Raw genomic sequence first — 15,372 nt, forward strand, 5'->3', positions numbered from 1 at the left:
TTATTGCAGGCCCCACGTGTTATGATAGATGCAGAAGGAGGCCCCCCCTCCATGTGCAATATTTGAACCATGCACTATTTGACTGGCCTCTGCCTGACCCAGCAGGGCTCATCTTTTGTAAAAGAGAAGGACTTATTCAGCTACCATTGCCACATGCCTATGTGGAAATGAAGTTCCCAGAAGAAAAGCTGAAAAATTGTTGTTGTTTAGTCATTTAGTTGTGTCCGACTCTCTGTGACCCCCTGGACCAGAGCACGCCTGGCACTTCTGTCTTCCACTGCCACCCGCAGTTTGGTCAAACTCATGCTGGTGGCTTCGAGAACATTGTCCCACCATCTCGTCCTCTGTCGTCCCCTTCTCCTTGTGCCCTCCATCTTTCCCCACATCAGGGTCTTTTCCAGGGAGTCTTCTCTTCTCATGAGGTGGCCAAAGTATATTGGAGTCTCAACTTCAGGATCTGTCCTTCCAGTGAGCACTCAGGGCTGATTTCCTTCAGAATGGAGAGGTTTGATCTTCTTGCAGTCCATGGGACTCTCAAGAGTCTCCTCCAGCAGCAGAATTCAAAAGCATCAATTCTTTGGCGATCAGCTGAAAATAAGCTCCCTCAAAAGCCTGCTGGAGATGTCCCATATCACTAAATGTAAGAACCATTTTTTTTTAAAAAAAAATAAGTTTTTCTGGAATTTTTCCACCACATCAGCAACTGAACAAAAATAGACTTTGGAAGGATAGCAGTTGGGAGTCAGCAGAAATCTTCACTCTCCTTAACCACAAAGTCCTTCCTGGAAGATGTCCGGGGCAAATTGTCTTTCCGAAATAGCTGATGGCCAGGCTGGTGTCGCAACCTACATCTGTCCCCCCCCTCTTGGTTTGCTTGTGCAAGTTTTAAGAGGATTTTTGAAAAAAGAAAACCCTCCGAGGGCCTTTGTGTACCAAAAAATGCCACTCCTCTGCTGAGTAACGGATAGGAGAGGACATCTTCCTCCCCTCCCCTCCCCCCCTTTCCAGATCCAGAAACGTGTCTTGGAATCCCTCTTTGGATTGGGTCTCCCTCCCACCCACCACATGTCTAGATAGTCACATTGCATCCTCCTCTGACAAGTCCCTATGTGCAAATCGCCTGCCCCCCTCCCTCCAGAGTTCCACTAAAAGGAGAGCTAATTAATTCTGACCATCCCTAATGGTCTTCTAGGTCAAAAAGAAAATGGAGATTCAACTGCACTAATTTGATCTCTAATGTCTTCGTCCCCCGCATTCTCTGCCCGATTAACTTCCTGAAATTTAGTTTCGATAAGTGGAGGCAAGCAGGGCAGAAACTTCCAAAGAGATTTTCTTCATGAGCAGCGGACGGACGAAGCCTCTCTGGACCTGCAGGGAGAGAGCAACCTTAATTCAATTCCTCAGCAGCCTTGACGGATGTGGTCGCCTGGGCACAATCTGGGTCATTCTGAAGGCCCAGAAGATTTTGATATGTACGGGAGGAGAAATATGAAACGCGAAAGAAGTTGGTAGCAGTTTTAGTAGCACAGCAGTTAAAACAGCAACGGCAACTAATAATGTGGAAAACACTTAACAGGAGTACCATGAATTGGGCCTGGAAATGAACCGAAATGCAAGAACAGGAGCAAAACAAAGTCAAGTAAGGGGTCGATGGGTTGGCTTTGCTGGGGGCTGCCAGCTGCCGACCAACCCACCGCCAGGGGCACCGTAATGGCTACCTCCGTGGCCCTGCTGTTGGTGTGACCAGGGTGAGCCCTCTCCAAAGGCAAGCAGGCAGGTTTTTGCCAACTGCAGCTCCAGGGACAAAGGGAATTTCCTGCTGGGGAGGCCTGGGGAGGGGGCGAGAGGGTGTGTCCCGCTTGGCAAGCTGAGTGGAGAGGCACCAGGCCGGGCAGAGGAAGCCAGCCTGCTCCCACCGAAGTCTCTGCTGGCCGGTGCTTAGCCAGCGCAAAGCATTCTCCCCAGCCAAGGTCTGTTTGACTGGGGCCCTTTGACCAGCTCATTGTTCCCTTGCCAAAGGGCCACACACAGGAGGGGAGAGACAATGGGGCAGCCCTTGCATTCACCTAGAGAGATTGGGGGCGGGCGGGGGTGGGAGAGCAGGCCTAGAAAGTGTTTGCTGCTCTGAGAGAGCCTTTTCAAACCCCTTCTTGGCGGACGCAGAGTGACAGTTGAATTGCAGCCCCGCTTGCCGAGAGAGCCAGATATTCCCCTCGGCCACTTTCGCCAAGAGCGACACCCCCCCCCCCCGTTGCATTCACACAGCTCCCAACGCAGCTGCAGTTGTTGGGAGGTCTTGCCATTGTCTTGCCCAAGAAGAAAGGTTCCCCACTCCCTCCAGTTCTGCTCCCCCACCCAAAACCTTGCAGACCTCTATTGCTGACCAGAAGATGCAAGATGAATGGAAATGTTAGCCAGAGACGTTGGGAAAGTGTGAAGAGGGGACCTCCAGCGCTCTGTGCCCTGGGCTCACCCTTTTCACAGCTGGAGGGGCAGGGGGTGGGGGCAGGAGGAGGGCAGCCTGAGGAACCGAAGACCTTGAATGTGGAGAGGAGGGGAAAGCTAGCAAGGACACAAGCTGCATGGGGTTAGGAGGAGGACACTGGAAAAAAGAACCAGAGAATCATGGAATTGAGGAGTTGGAAGGAACCTCAAGGATCATCTAGTCCAACCCCCTGCAAAGCAATAATGCTGACTAAAGCATCCATGGCAGGTGGCCCCGCTTTACAACCTCCAAGGAAGGGGAGTCTACCATCCTGCCATTTGGGAAGCCAGGGCCATAATTACAGATGCACAGGTAATAATAATAATAATAATAATAATAATAATAATAATAATAATAATTTATTATTTGTACCCCGCCCATCTGGCTGGCTTTCCCCAGCAACTCTGGGCGGCTTCCAACAGAACACTAAAATACAATAACCTGTTAAACATGAAAAGCTTCCCTAAACAGGGCTGCCTTCAGATGTCTTCTAAAAGTTTGGTAGTTGTTGTTCTCTTTGACATCTGGTGGGAGGGCGTTCCACAGGGCGGGTGCCACCACCGAGAAGGCCCTCTGCCTGGTTCCCTGTAACTTGGCTTCTCACAGCGAGGGAACTGCCAGAAGGCCCTTGGCGCTGGAGCTCAGTGTCCAGGCAGAACGATGGAAGTGGAGACACTCCTTCAGGTATACTGGACTGAGGCCAGTCAGGGCTTTAAAGGTCAGCACCAACACTTTGAATTGTGCTCAGAAACGTAACACAAGCATCCACACTGGCTGCCCACTTAACTACTGAGCCAGGTCCAAAGTTCTTGTACTTATTCACAAAGCCCTATGCAATTGAGGTCCATGGAACCGCTGGGACTGGGCTGCCCAAACTCTTATATTCCAGCTCCACCACTGAGATCATGTGCAGGAGTGTCACTGTCTGCTCCTCGAGTTGGTGAGGCTCATTTGATAGCAAGAATAAAGCAGCCTTTAGTGTCATTGGGCTAGTCCTGTGGAACACTCTGCCACTAGAGAGTCAGCCTTCTGAGTCAATGCCAGCTGGAAAAAAATCCACCAAGCTTATGCAGGCAATTATAAACACACCCTTCCGCAACGTTTTATAGCTGATGACTACTTTTAACTTTTCAGTTGTTTTCATTGTATGGTTTTATGTTTTTATTGCTGTAAACCACTTAATTTTTTGTAATGACACTTTTAAAAATAAATAAATAAATAAATGTATAATAAATACACAATGGTGTGGCCTGTAGCTATGTTTAGAAAGTGAACACTGGTAAGAGGTGGCGAAAAAAGAACCTTTCATCATATGTGATAGATGTAGCCGAACCTTCAAATTTGGGATAGAAATATTTTGTGAACTAGGTAAAGTTTCCAATCAGATGATTCAACCAATCCCTCAGGTATCATCACTGCTGTTGATTTTTAATGACTCACCTCAACAAATACTTTTTAAAAATTTAGTAATAAACCCCCAGAGGCACCTCCAGTTAAGGCTAGGAAATAATCCGAAACCCCAGGGAGACTGCTGGAAGTCAAGGTAGTAGAGGAAGCCCTGAGACAGCTATTAGGCAGACCTGTGGCCTGACTCTGCACAGCAGCTTCCCGTGGTGCTTAAGGAAAAGGCAGGCAGACGGCCTTGCACAAGAGGGCTTCTGTTTGAGCAAGCAAGAGAATTGGGGTCACCTCAGGGGGCCTTTTTTACACATGTGTACATTTGCTGCATAAATGTATTCCTGTCACTACCAATTTTAAGCCTGTGGTGTGTATACAGTGGTACCTCTGGTTGCGAACGGGATCCGTTCCGGAGGTCCGTTTGCAACATGAAAAGCCCGCAACGCGAAGTGCTGTATCTGCGCAGGTGCGCGGCGCGATTTGGCACTTCTGCGCATGCACAAGTGGCGAAACCTGGAAGTAACCCTTTCCAGTACTTCCGGGTCACCGCGGGACACAACCTGAAAGAACGTAACATGAGGTATGACTGTGCAGCCAATGAACTCAGACCCTTCAATTGTCCCTGTTTTCCAGGGGTGCCCCTGATTTAGAGAAGCCATCCTGGTTTCTGATTTGATCCCAGAATGTCCCACTTTCCCCTAGGATGACCCCATTTCCCTTGGAGAAATGTTGGAGGGTATGGAGTTATCCGACCCCCAAGACATCTGAAGGCAATCTTGTACGGGGAAGGTTTTTTTATCTTTTATTGTGGGTTTTTTATATGTTGGAAGCTGCCCAGAGTGGCTGGGACAACCCAGTAAGATGTGTGGGGCATAAATAGTAAAATCATCATTATTGAATATGGGGTGTCCCTATTCTCATCGGAGAAACGTTGGAAAGTATGTGGAGCGCATTTTCTGAGTGCAGGCAATGCAGCCAATTGCCACTAGATGTCAGGCTCACAGCCGCAACAAAACCTTTCCCTCCCCAACTGGATGTTACGATGCTGTGATCCTCTGTTTAAAGGTGTGCAAAAAATGAGAATAAAACAAATGAAAGAGAGAAGGGAAGGGAGAAAGGAAGGCCCCTCCAAAAACCATTTCTCAGACACTGACACTGCCCCCACATAAAGACCTGAGCTCAGCGGCAGAGCACATGCTCTGGGCATCTCTGGGCCTCCATTGCTGGTACCTCCGTCTGAGAAGGGCCTACGAAGGATGGCTGTGGGTCATCCCTGACCCTTTGCCCAGCTGACTGGGGAGATGGAGCTCTACAACATCTGGAGGGCCCCAGGGTTCCAGCCCCTGCGCTAGACATGGTTTCATCACGTGCTGATTGCAGACCAGGTCACCACCTAAATCTGCCCCGTAAGAGCAAGCTTTAAGTTGGCCACACATTCAGAAGACTGAGAAAGGATAGGATTGTTGTTATTGTTGAGTCGTTTAGTCATGTCTAACTCTTCGTGACCCCCTGGACCAGAGCACGCCAGGCACTTCTGTCTTCCACTGCCTCCCACAGTTTGGTCAGACTCATGCTGGTAGCTTCAAAAACACTGTCCCACCACCTCGTCCTCTGTCGTCCCCTTCTCCTTGTGCCCTCCATCTTTCCCAACATCAGGGTCTTTTCCAGGGAGTCTTCTCATGAGGTAGCCAAAGTATTGGAGCCTCAGCTTCAGGATCTGTCCTTCCAATGAGCGCTCAGGGCTGATTTCCTTCAGAATGGATACGTTTGATCTTCTTGCAGTCCATGGGACTCTCAAGAGTCTCCTCCAGCGCCATAATTCATATCTCAAGGGCTGCCAGTTGTGGAACATGGAGCAAGTGTGTTTTCTCCTGCTTGTTCTCTCCTGTTCCTGCGACCTGAACCAATGGATTCCAAGTGCAAGAAAGGAGAACTTTATGAGGATAAGCGCTGTTCTACAGAGAAACGGATTCCCTTAGAACAGTGATGGCCAAACGTGGCCCACCAGCTGTTTTGGGACTACAATTCCCATCATCCCTGACCACTGGTCCTGTTAGGTAGGGATGATAGGAGTTGTAGTCCCAAAACATCTGGAGGGCCAAGTTTGGCTATCACTGCCTTAGAAGGTGGTGGATTCTCTTTCATGGGATGTTTTTAAACAGAGGTTGGGCGGCCATCTGACAGGGGTTATTTAGCTTTGGTTCCTGCATTGCAGGGGGTTGGACTAGATGACCCTTGGGGTCCCTTCCAACTCTACACTTCCATGATTCTATGATTTGGTGAGACCTACATTCAGTTGTTGCTGCACAAGTCTTGGGTTCAATGTCCTGTCTCTTCTCTCAGCTGACCCAGATCATGAGGCAGACTGAGGCAGCTGCCTCGGGTTACAGAATCCAGGGGGTGTCTCTGCAGATGCCCCTCCCCACAGCCACCGGAGGAGAAACGTCTGCTTCCGGTGAGATCTCACAGGGCTCTTGCAAGATCTTGCCAGAACCCAAAAGCCATAGCTGTGCGACCTCCAAAAGTGAGGCTTCACCAGCAGCAGCAGCAGCAGCAGCAGCGAGGCAGCAGAACTCCATGGGTCACCCCAAGCCCAGATGGGGAAACAGATGATTTCATTGTTTCCAAAAGTCCTAGAATTCATGGTGCTGCCTCACAAACGAGAGACAGAATTTGAGAACCAAACTTGTTCAGTTTGGCAATTCAGCCTCCCCTCCCTTTCCCCTGATTTGTTTTTATTCCTCTGAATGAGGATGACTGCTGCAATCTGTTTTTAGACAGTGCCGAAGCCACAAGATAAAAGAGGCAAAAGGAATCTGCTCATCTGCATATTTAACGTCTTGCGCTGCAGTCGCTGCATAATTTAAGCCTGGCATTAAAAACGCTGCCCAGATTTTAAAGGGTTTCTGTTTAAGCAAACGAGGGCTGCTCCACAGACAACCTATTTACTAGGCACTCAACCTGATTTGCTCACACAAAGCTCACACGGAGGTTAGACTATAGCTGGTCTTTGTTGAGCATTTGCTTTGATTTGTTTGTGGGGAAGTTATACGACGGTGAGCTTTCATCCTGGTTTGCCTGTGGGATGTTGACGCGTCTTCCTATTAATCATTCATCACCCACATTCAACGCATTTCTCTGTCACTTTCCTAACTGTAAAAAGAACCATGAAATTATTTAACAACAATTAAAAGGAATAATTTGAAATACCGTATTTTTTGCTCTATAAGACTCACTTTTTCCCTCCTAAAAAGTAAGGGGAAATGTGTGTGTGTCTTATGGAGTGAATGCAGGCTGCACAGCTATCCCAGAAGCCAGAACAGCAAGAGGGATTGCTGCTTTCACTGCGCAGTGATCCCTCTTGCTGTTCTGGCTTCTGAGATTCAGAATAATTTTTTTCTTGTTTTCCTCCTCCAAAAACTAGGTGCGTCTTGTAGTCTGGTGCGTCTTATAGAGCGAAAAATACGGTACATACACAAATACATACAGGACTCCCCTCACATTATACAACTTTTCGTTTAACTTTAAATTGTTAACAACAACAACAACAGTAATAATTTATTATTTGTACCCCGCCCATCTGGCTGGGTTCCCCCAGCCACTCTGGGCGGCTTCCAACAAGGATTAAAAATACATCAAAATGTCACACATTAAAAACTTCCCTATCACCTTCTATACAAATAGTAGTCCAGGATAATAACTTATATTAATTGGTTGTTATTTTGCATGTATTGTTTAAGCACAAGCTCCTGGATTAGGGTGGGATATTTCATAATTTATCCTTATGGTGTTGTTGAAATAATAATAGTAACAACAACAACAACTCTCACATTTCTTATTTTAAAATGGGTGTGTTGCACTGGGGAAGGTGTGGGAGACCTCTGGCCCTCCAGATGTTGCTGAAAAAGTACCACCATATTTGCTGGCCCTGATGGGAGTTGTCACTTGAGAACATCTGGAGGGCCAGAGGCCCCCCTATAACTACACCAAGTAAAGGTATAGCAGCACCCTCAACCCACTTCAATTGTGGAAACCTGATTTCCACAGTATGCACTTGCAGTCTGTGATTCTATTATCTCTCCTGCAAAATACCCCTTTACAACCCCTAAATCAGACACATGACAGCTGAGCAACCATCTCTCCCTCCTTTTTAAAACACAGGACGGTTGCATCTTATGTGATGCTTCTGTTCCAAGCGGTTCCATGTATACACAAAAGTCATGTACACCAGAGGTTCCAAGTTACGGGTCCAGGGACCCCCGGGGGTCCGCGGCCCCATCCTCTGCCTTCCCCCAACTACTTTTTTGGTCATTTTTGCATGGTAATTACACAAATTTTATGGTCTGTTTTAGTGTCGTGTGGTTTTTCAATATGTTGATGGAGGACTTGCCCTGGCCTGTGTAACAGAGACTTGGTTGGATGAAGCAGATGGGCCTGTCCTTGCCGCTGCTTGTCCACCAGGTTTCTCTTACGCACAGCAACCCAGGTCATGTGGGTGGGGAGGGGGGGTTGCAGTGATTTTTAGGAAGTTATTAGCATGCACCAGGCGTCCTATTGGGAAGACCCAGTTTTCCGAGTGCATGTTCTGGAAGTTGGGCAATAGGGGCAGTACAGGATTCCTTTTGGTGTACCAACCTCGCCACTGCACCAAGAATTCCCTGCCCGAGCTGCTTCAGGTCGTGGCGGATGTTCTCCTGGAGACACCTAGTTTGGTTGTCCTAGGGGATGTTAACATTCATGCCAACATGACCTTACAAGGGGCTGCTCAGGACTTCATGGAAAGCATGGTCTTCATGGGACTGTCCCTGAATAAGTTTGGCCCAACTCATAATTGTGGACATGCCTTAGACCTGGAGTTCACCTCTATGGATGTTGGTGATCTGACACTAAGTAAAAGTGAAACAAAAGAAGTGACATGGTCAGATCACTTCCTGGTGCAACTGGACTTCTCCACGACCCTTCCCCTCTTCAGGGAGGTGGAGCCGATTCAGATGGATTCAGATCCTGCCACTTAATGGATCCAAATGGCTTCCAGAGAGATCCAGATGGTTTCCAAACAGCCAATATGGCCAACTATCGCCCAGTCTCAGTTCTTTCATTCTTGGGCAAGGTGATTGAGCAGGTGGTTGCTGAACAACTCCAAGCATGCTGGGACCATTTGGATCCCTTCCAATTGGGATTCTGGCCTTATCATGGGACTGAAACTGCCTTGGTCGCACTGGTCAATGATCTCCGGCAGGCTGGGGACAAAGGTGAGAGCTGTTTCCTAGTTCTGCTGGATCTCTCAGTGGCCTTTGATACCATCGACCACAACATCCTTCTGTACCGGCTAGAGGAGCTGGGGGCAGTGTTATGCAGTGGTTCCACTCCTTCCTCCTGGGCCGTGTCCAGAAGGTGGGGGGGGGGATGAGACCCCTGGGCTCTCACTTGTGGGTGCCTCAGGGTTCCGTCCTCTCCCCCATGCTTTTTAACATCTACATGAAGCCTCTGGGAGAGATCCTCAGGAGGTTGAGGCTGGGTGTTCATCAGTATGCAAATGATACCTCTCTTTTAAATCAGAACCAGTGAAGGTGGTGAATGTCCTGTGTGAGTGGCTGGAAGCGGCTGGAGCACGTATGGTGGTTAACAGATTGAGGTTGAATTCTGACAAGACAGGAGTTCTGTTTTGGGGGGACAGGGGGCAGGCGGGTGTGGAGGGCTCCCTGGTCCTGAATGGGGTAACTGTGACCCTGAAGAACCAGCTGCACAACCTGGGTGTAATTTTGGACTCACAGCTGTCCATGCAGGAGCTGGTCAATTCTGAGTCCAGGGCAGCTGTCTACCAGCTCCATCTGATACACAGGCTGAGACCCTACCTGCCTGCCCACTGTCTCACCAGAGTGGTTCATGCTCTGGTTATCTCCCGCTTGGACTACTGCAGTGCGCTCTATGTGGGGCTACCTTTGAAGGTGACCTTGAAACTACAACTAATCCAGAATGTGGCAGCTAGACTGGTGACTGGGAGTGGCTGCCGAGACCACATAACGGCGGTCCTGAAGGACCTAGATCGGCTCCCAGTACATTCCCAAGCACAATTCAAAGTGTTGGTTCTGACCTTTAAAGCCCTAAATGACCTTGGCCCAGTATACCTGAAGAAGTGTCTCCACCCCCATAGTTCAGCCCAGATACTGTGGTCCAGCTCCGAAGCCCCTCTGGCAGCTCCCTTACTGCGAGAGGCTACAGGGAACCTGCGAGAGGTTACAGTAAGGTTACAGGGAAGCAGGCAGAGGGCCTTCTCGGTAGTGGCACCTGCCCTGTGGAACACCCTCTCATCAGATGTCAAGGAAATAAACAACTATCTACTTTTGGAAGACATCTGAAGGCAGTCCTGTTTAGGGAAGTTTTTTATGTTTTTAATGTTTCTGTTTTTAATGTTCTGTTGAAAGAAACCCAGTGGCTGTTGAAAGAAACCCAGAGTGGCTGGGGAAACCCAACCAGATGGGTGGGGTATAAATATTATTAATATTATTATAATTTTGGGCAAAATTGGTTTGAAATCACACTGCGATAACAGTTTTAACCCAGCAACATGCATCAATATCTCACTCCTCCCTCGAGGGAGAGCAGGCTGATTTCAAGGCAGCGTGACATGATGATCTCAACCAATAATGCCACTGATCTGAGCTGCCTTCCCTCACGCTGAGGGAGACCAGGGCAGCCCATTGTGAGGCGCTGCCTTCCCCTCATGCTGAGGGGGACCGGGCAGCTGAGTGTCCTCCCTTCAAGGCCCTGCAGCCCTGCCTTCCCCTGGCAATGAAGCAGAGCAGCTTTTCTCAGTCAGCAGGAAAGCAGCCACCGTGGATGTGCATCTTTGTGGGCTGCTCTGCTGATGCCCCCCCTCCCCTCCCCTCCCCCTCCCCTTCCCTCCCCCTCACTTCCCCCTGCTTCCCATCCGATCCCCTGGCTGTTCCTTCCCTCATCCCCACGCCTGATCTCCAGTTTGAGACATTGTGGTATTATTATTATTATTATTATTATTATTATTATTATTATTATTATTATACTGCCCTATACCCGGGGGTCACAGGGTGGTTCACAGAATAAATATATATATCAGAATATCATGGTGTTCAGCTGCTGAAATATCACGATGTTGAAAACCAGATATTGCTCAGCCCTAGTCTGTTTTTTAGTATACCTGAAATCCTTTGTTCATTGGGGGCTACCTCACATTTTGTTCGTGAAATTGCTTTGCAGACATAACCACCCTAGAGTTATCAACATTTTGCAAATGGGTCCATGGCTTGGTGTTTGAAAAACAAGGGGTCCTCAGTAATTAGGTAATTGGGAACCACTGGTGTGTGCCAGAACCCCTGGAGTCACCCTGTGGCTAGAGGGTGAGGGGGACAGAGGAAGAACCCCTTTATCCCCAGAGCCTCTGTACTGAATAGGCCTGAAGGAGGGGAGCTTAAAAGCTCTTTTTGCGCTGGATAACCCAAGCAGACTCAGGATAAAAGAGCTTTTGAGATCTCTGCCTTGCTTAGGGGACAAGGTCTGCTCTGGTGCTGGGAATGTTCATGCAAGATCTCAGGTGGCCCCAGAAGATCTCTCAAGAGCACCCCAGAGCCCATACACTGAGTGGGTCTTGCCCTGTAAGGAAGACAGATATCTTTAAAGGCTTTTCCACACTGGGTAAATCCAAGGTCTTTTAAAAAGAACTTTCTCCTCTGTGCTTGGACTTGTGCAACTTCAGCCAGACCACCTTCAAGTGTGCAGGTTGAAACTGTGCAAGTTAAATGCACATATGATGTGATCATATTGCGAAATGAAACAAATGAGACCTGAAAGAGAATGCAGCGCTAAATGCTGCAGAGAAATGGATTATTGGTGAGCCTTTTTGCACCTTATGCACCTGGCAAAACCAGGATTTGCCACTGAGGGCACCACAGGTGGCTCTTCTCATGCGTGAGCAACTGCAGTCATGTCCTCTTGCTCTTCATGCTTTGCAGGAAACCCCTGCTGGTGCCAAGAAAGGCCTCTGTGGGGAGCGCATTGGCAAGCCCCATTTTAACATATCTATGTTCTCCGCCCTGGAACCTCAAGCAGAACTGAAATAATAAACAAACAAAGTGGAGACCTGCAACGTTTTGTTGAAGTCTCACTTGTTTCATCTTATTTCAAAAGGGAGGGAGAGGCAGTTTGGGGTTCTCAACTTAGAGGTCCCATTTAGAGATTGTAAACGGATTTGGTGGCAAGGTTGTGGATTCCCAAGGCACATAGGGAGGGGCAGCGCAGCCCCACCCTTCCAATATTGCCCCCCTGCCCTACCCTGGCGGAAGCCTTCCTTACCTGGGCTGCCTGGTGGTGCCCATGAAATGACAATGTCAAAAGTGAGTCAGATCTCATGAGATATCAGCAAGATTTCATGAGGCGTCTCCAGAAGCTGCTACCACCACCACTTCTTCTCCAGAGACCGACACCTGACAGGAGTGCTGCTTCTGGGGGTTCCACTGCCTCAGCCCCCCTGACTAGCATCTGACCTGTTGATCATGTACTTCCTGCAGTCAACGTTGCCTCCTTGTTTTCCTGAACTCAGAGTCTTGGTGTGATTCTGCCCCAGGGCGAAGAGTGCTCCTCCTCCCAAAGGGATTCAGTGTGCAGTGCGGTTTCTGTTGGTGCATTTAAACTCCAGGCGCCATCAGAGTGCAGGGGCCATTCTGGCTAGACTGCTAGAGGTCAACATTAGGTAACAACAACGTGAGCACATGGGGATGAAGGCAGGCAAAGGTGAGGCCAAACAGTAAGTAACTAATTACGATTGATAACCTGCTGATCTGTTGTTGTTGTTGCTGTTATTATTTTGGCTGCAAAAAGAACCACAAAAATGATGAAGGAATTGGAATAATCCTCCCCCTCCCACTACTAGGAAAAGTTTAAATATATGGAGCTTTTCAGTTTGGGAAGAAGGGGAGACATGAGTGCGTTATGTGAAGTTTTGCATGATGTGGAGAAAGCAAATGGTGGGCTTTCTCCTTGTCTCATGAAAAGGGAACTTGGAGTCTTTCGGTGAAGGCGAATGTTGTGGCATTCAGGATAAACTTCGTCACACAACATGGGATTCAGAGCTATGGGATCCAGAGCATAGTTACAAGTAATGCACTGTTAAACTGTGGATCTCCCTCCCACAGGAGGCAGCAATGGTCACCAACTTTGTTGGCTTAAAAAAAGAAGATTGGCAACGGTAGAAGAATGGCAGATGAAGATGATGGACTTTATGGAGCTTGCTGATCTCACCGGGAGAATCCACGACCAGAAAGAAGAGGAATATCAAGAAGACTGGAAGAAATTTAAAGACTATTTGAATAAATATTGTAATATTAAAGATTTGTAATTACTTGAAAAAACTAATTAGGCCTAGGATTAAACCAGGATTAAATAAATAAATAAGAAATAGCAGGATAAGAAAAGTTAGGACATTTGATTATAACTGGAATATCGTTATATGGAATAATGATATTGGAAACTGCTAAATTCAATTACAAGGAAATTCAGTTGGAAGAGATTAGAGGAAGTCAAGTAATATGTTTATGAAGTTAGAGTTTAATCACTTAATTAAGTCTCATTTATGTATGTGGTGGTATATGTGGGGTTTGTAATACTTTAATTTCTTCATTTTCTTTTTTTCTTATTTTTTCTTATTGCCTTTTCTTTCTTTGTTATGTTAAGTCTTTGTATGAAATTTAATAAATATCATTGAAAAAATAAAAAAGAGGATTGGGAAAATTCATGAAAGACAAGGGCTATCGATGGCTGCTAGGCAGCCTGGCTATATTCTGCTTCCGCTGTCAGAGGTATCCTCACTGGGAATCGCAGGTGGGCAGAGTGCTGCTCTTCTCGTGTCCAGCTTGCAGGCTTCCCAGAGGGACATCTGGCTGTGAGAACAGGACGCCGGGCTATTGGCCTGATCCTTATGCCTTATGCTCTTATACTCTTGCACTCAGGTTGCGCTTTGCGGCTTCCTACAGGCTTCTGGCTTGCCGCTGTGAGAACAGAATGGTGAGCAGGATGGGCTCCCCTTTGTGTAATGCAGAAGGGCCCTTCTCCCATTATGACCTGCCCTGTCAGCCAGGCTCACTGTCTTGCTTTGCCTGGGCATAGAAGCCTCTGCCTTCCTCTCCCTCCTGCTTGGCACCGCAGCCCAAGTCTCTGCCCCCAAAAGCCCCCTCAGTCACTCCCTTAAAAACCTCCCTGAGCTTGGCACCTCCCTCTCCTAGGCTGCCCAGCCGCCCGCAATGGCAGCCTGGCACTCCTTGACCAGCTGGCGTCTGCCTGGCGCAGCTGACGGCCAGGGCTTCCCTCGCCCTGCTTTCTGGTGGCAGGTGCCCTTCCGCCACACGTGGCAGGTTGTGGATTCCCCTCCAGTCCGTCCTCCGTGGCCAAAGAGGCGCGAGTGCGTTGGCGAAGCTGAGACAGACAGCTCGATCGATGTGGCAAATCCCCCGTCCTTTCCCCGGCAGCTGTAGCCCAATTAAACCCAACAGTGCACAGGTGTTTGCCGTAATGACTTTAACACGAAAAAAGCAAGGCTCCCTTTAGGGCCTTTAAAAGAAGAAATGTAGAGCTCTTAACGTTTTATATACCAACGACATCAAACCAAAGTAGGAAATAATAAAGCGGGGGAGGGGGAGGGGCGGCCAAGGGACCACGTGACACGCCGTGGCAGCCTCAGCCAGGTGCTAATTAAACAAGAGCCAGCGGAAAGGAGGAGGAGGCACAGTTCTCCTGCCCCCCAGGGATGCTCCCACTCTAGGGAAAGCCGGAAGCACAGCAGCCTCCAGGATTGTTGGCTTGTTTCGTGATTTCTGCCTGCACCTTGCAGCACCGGTTCAGGGACTCAACATCACCCACTGCGAGGGCGGGAGCTGGGAGGCAGAGAGAGGCAGTTTGCCAAGCTCGACACAAACCCAGGCCACATCCATACCACCTGTTTAAAGGACCAAGAAACCACTTTGAACAGACATCACCTCCCCCAAAGGATTATGGGACCTGTAGTTTGTTAAGGGTATTGAGAGTTGTTGAGAGCTCCCTCCCCCCTCCCTTCCAGAGCTACAATTCCCAGTTCCCTGGAAAGAAGAATCAACTGTTAAGCAGTCTGGGAACTGTAGTTCAGTGAGCTGGGAGCAATTTCCAGAGGGCTGGGGCTGCCTCACTAAAAGTCCACTTTTCAGAACAAGCTAAGCATATCTCTGGGGCATGCGGCACCCTCCATGGTACCCCCATGTGAGCAGCCCAGTTAGCAGACAGAGATATATGGGGGGAGGCAGGTAAGCTGATCCCAAATCGCTTAGGGCTTCAAATGCAAAAAGCAGAAGAGTGGAAGTTCTCTACAGCCTACCCTGTGTCTGCCCTGTGTAGCCTTCTGCCCTCAGGTATGATGGAAAGGTGTTCTCATATTGCCTGGGTAGTCCTGGTGAAATAGAAGAGTTCTCAGCAAGGGTTTAAAAGTTGAA

Source organism: Podarcis tiliguerta (genome assembly GCF_965153285.1).
Source record: "Podarcis tiliguerta genome assembly, chromosome: Z".
Taxonomy (NCBI): domain Eukaryota; kingdom Metazoa; phylum Chordata; class Lepidosauria; order Squamata; family Lacertidae; genus Podarcis; species Podarcis tiliguerta.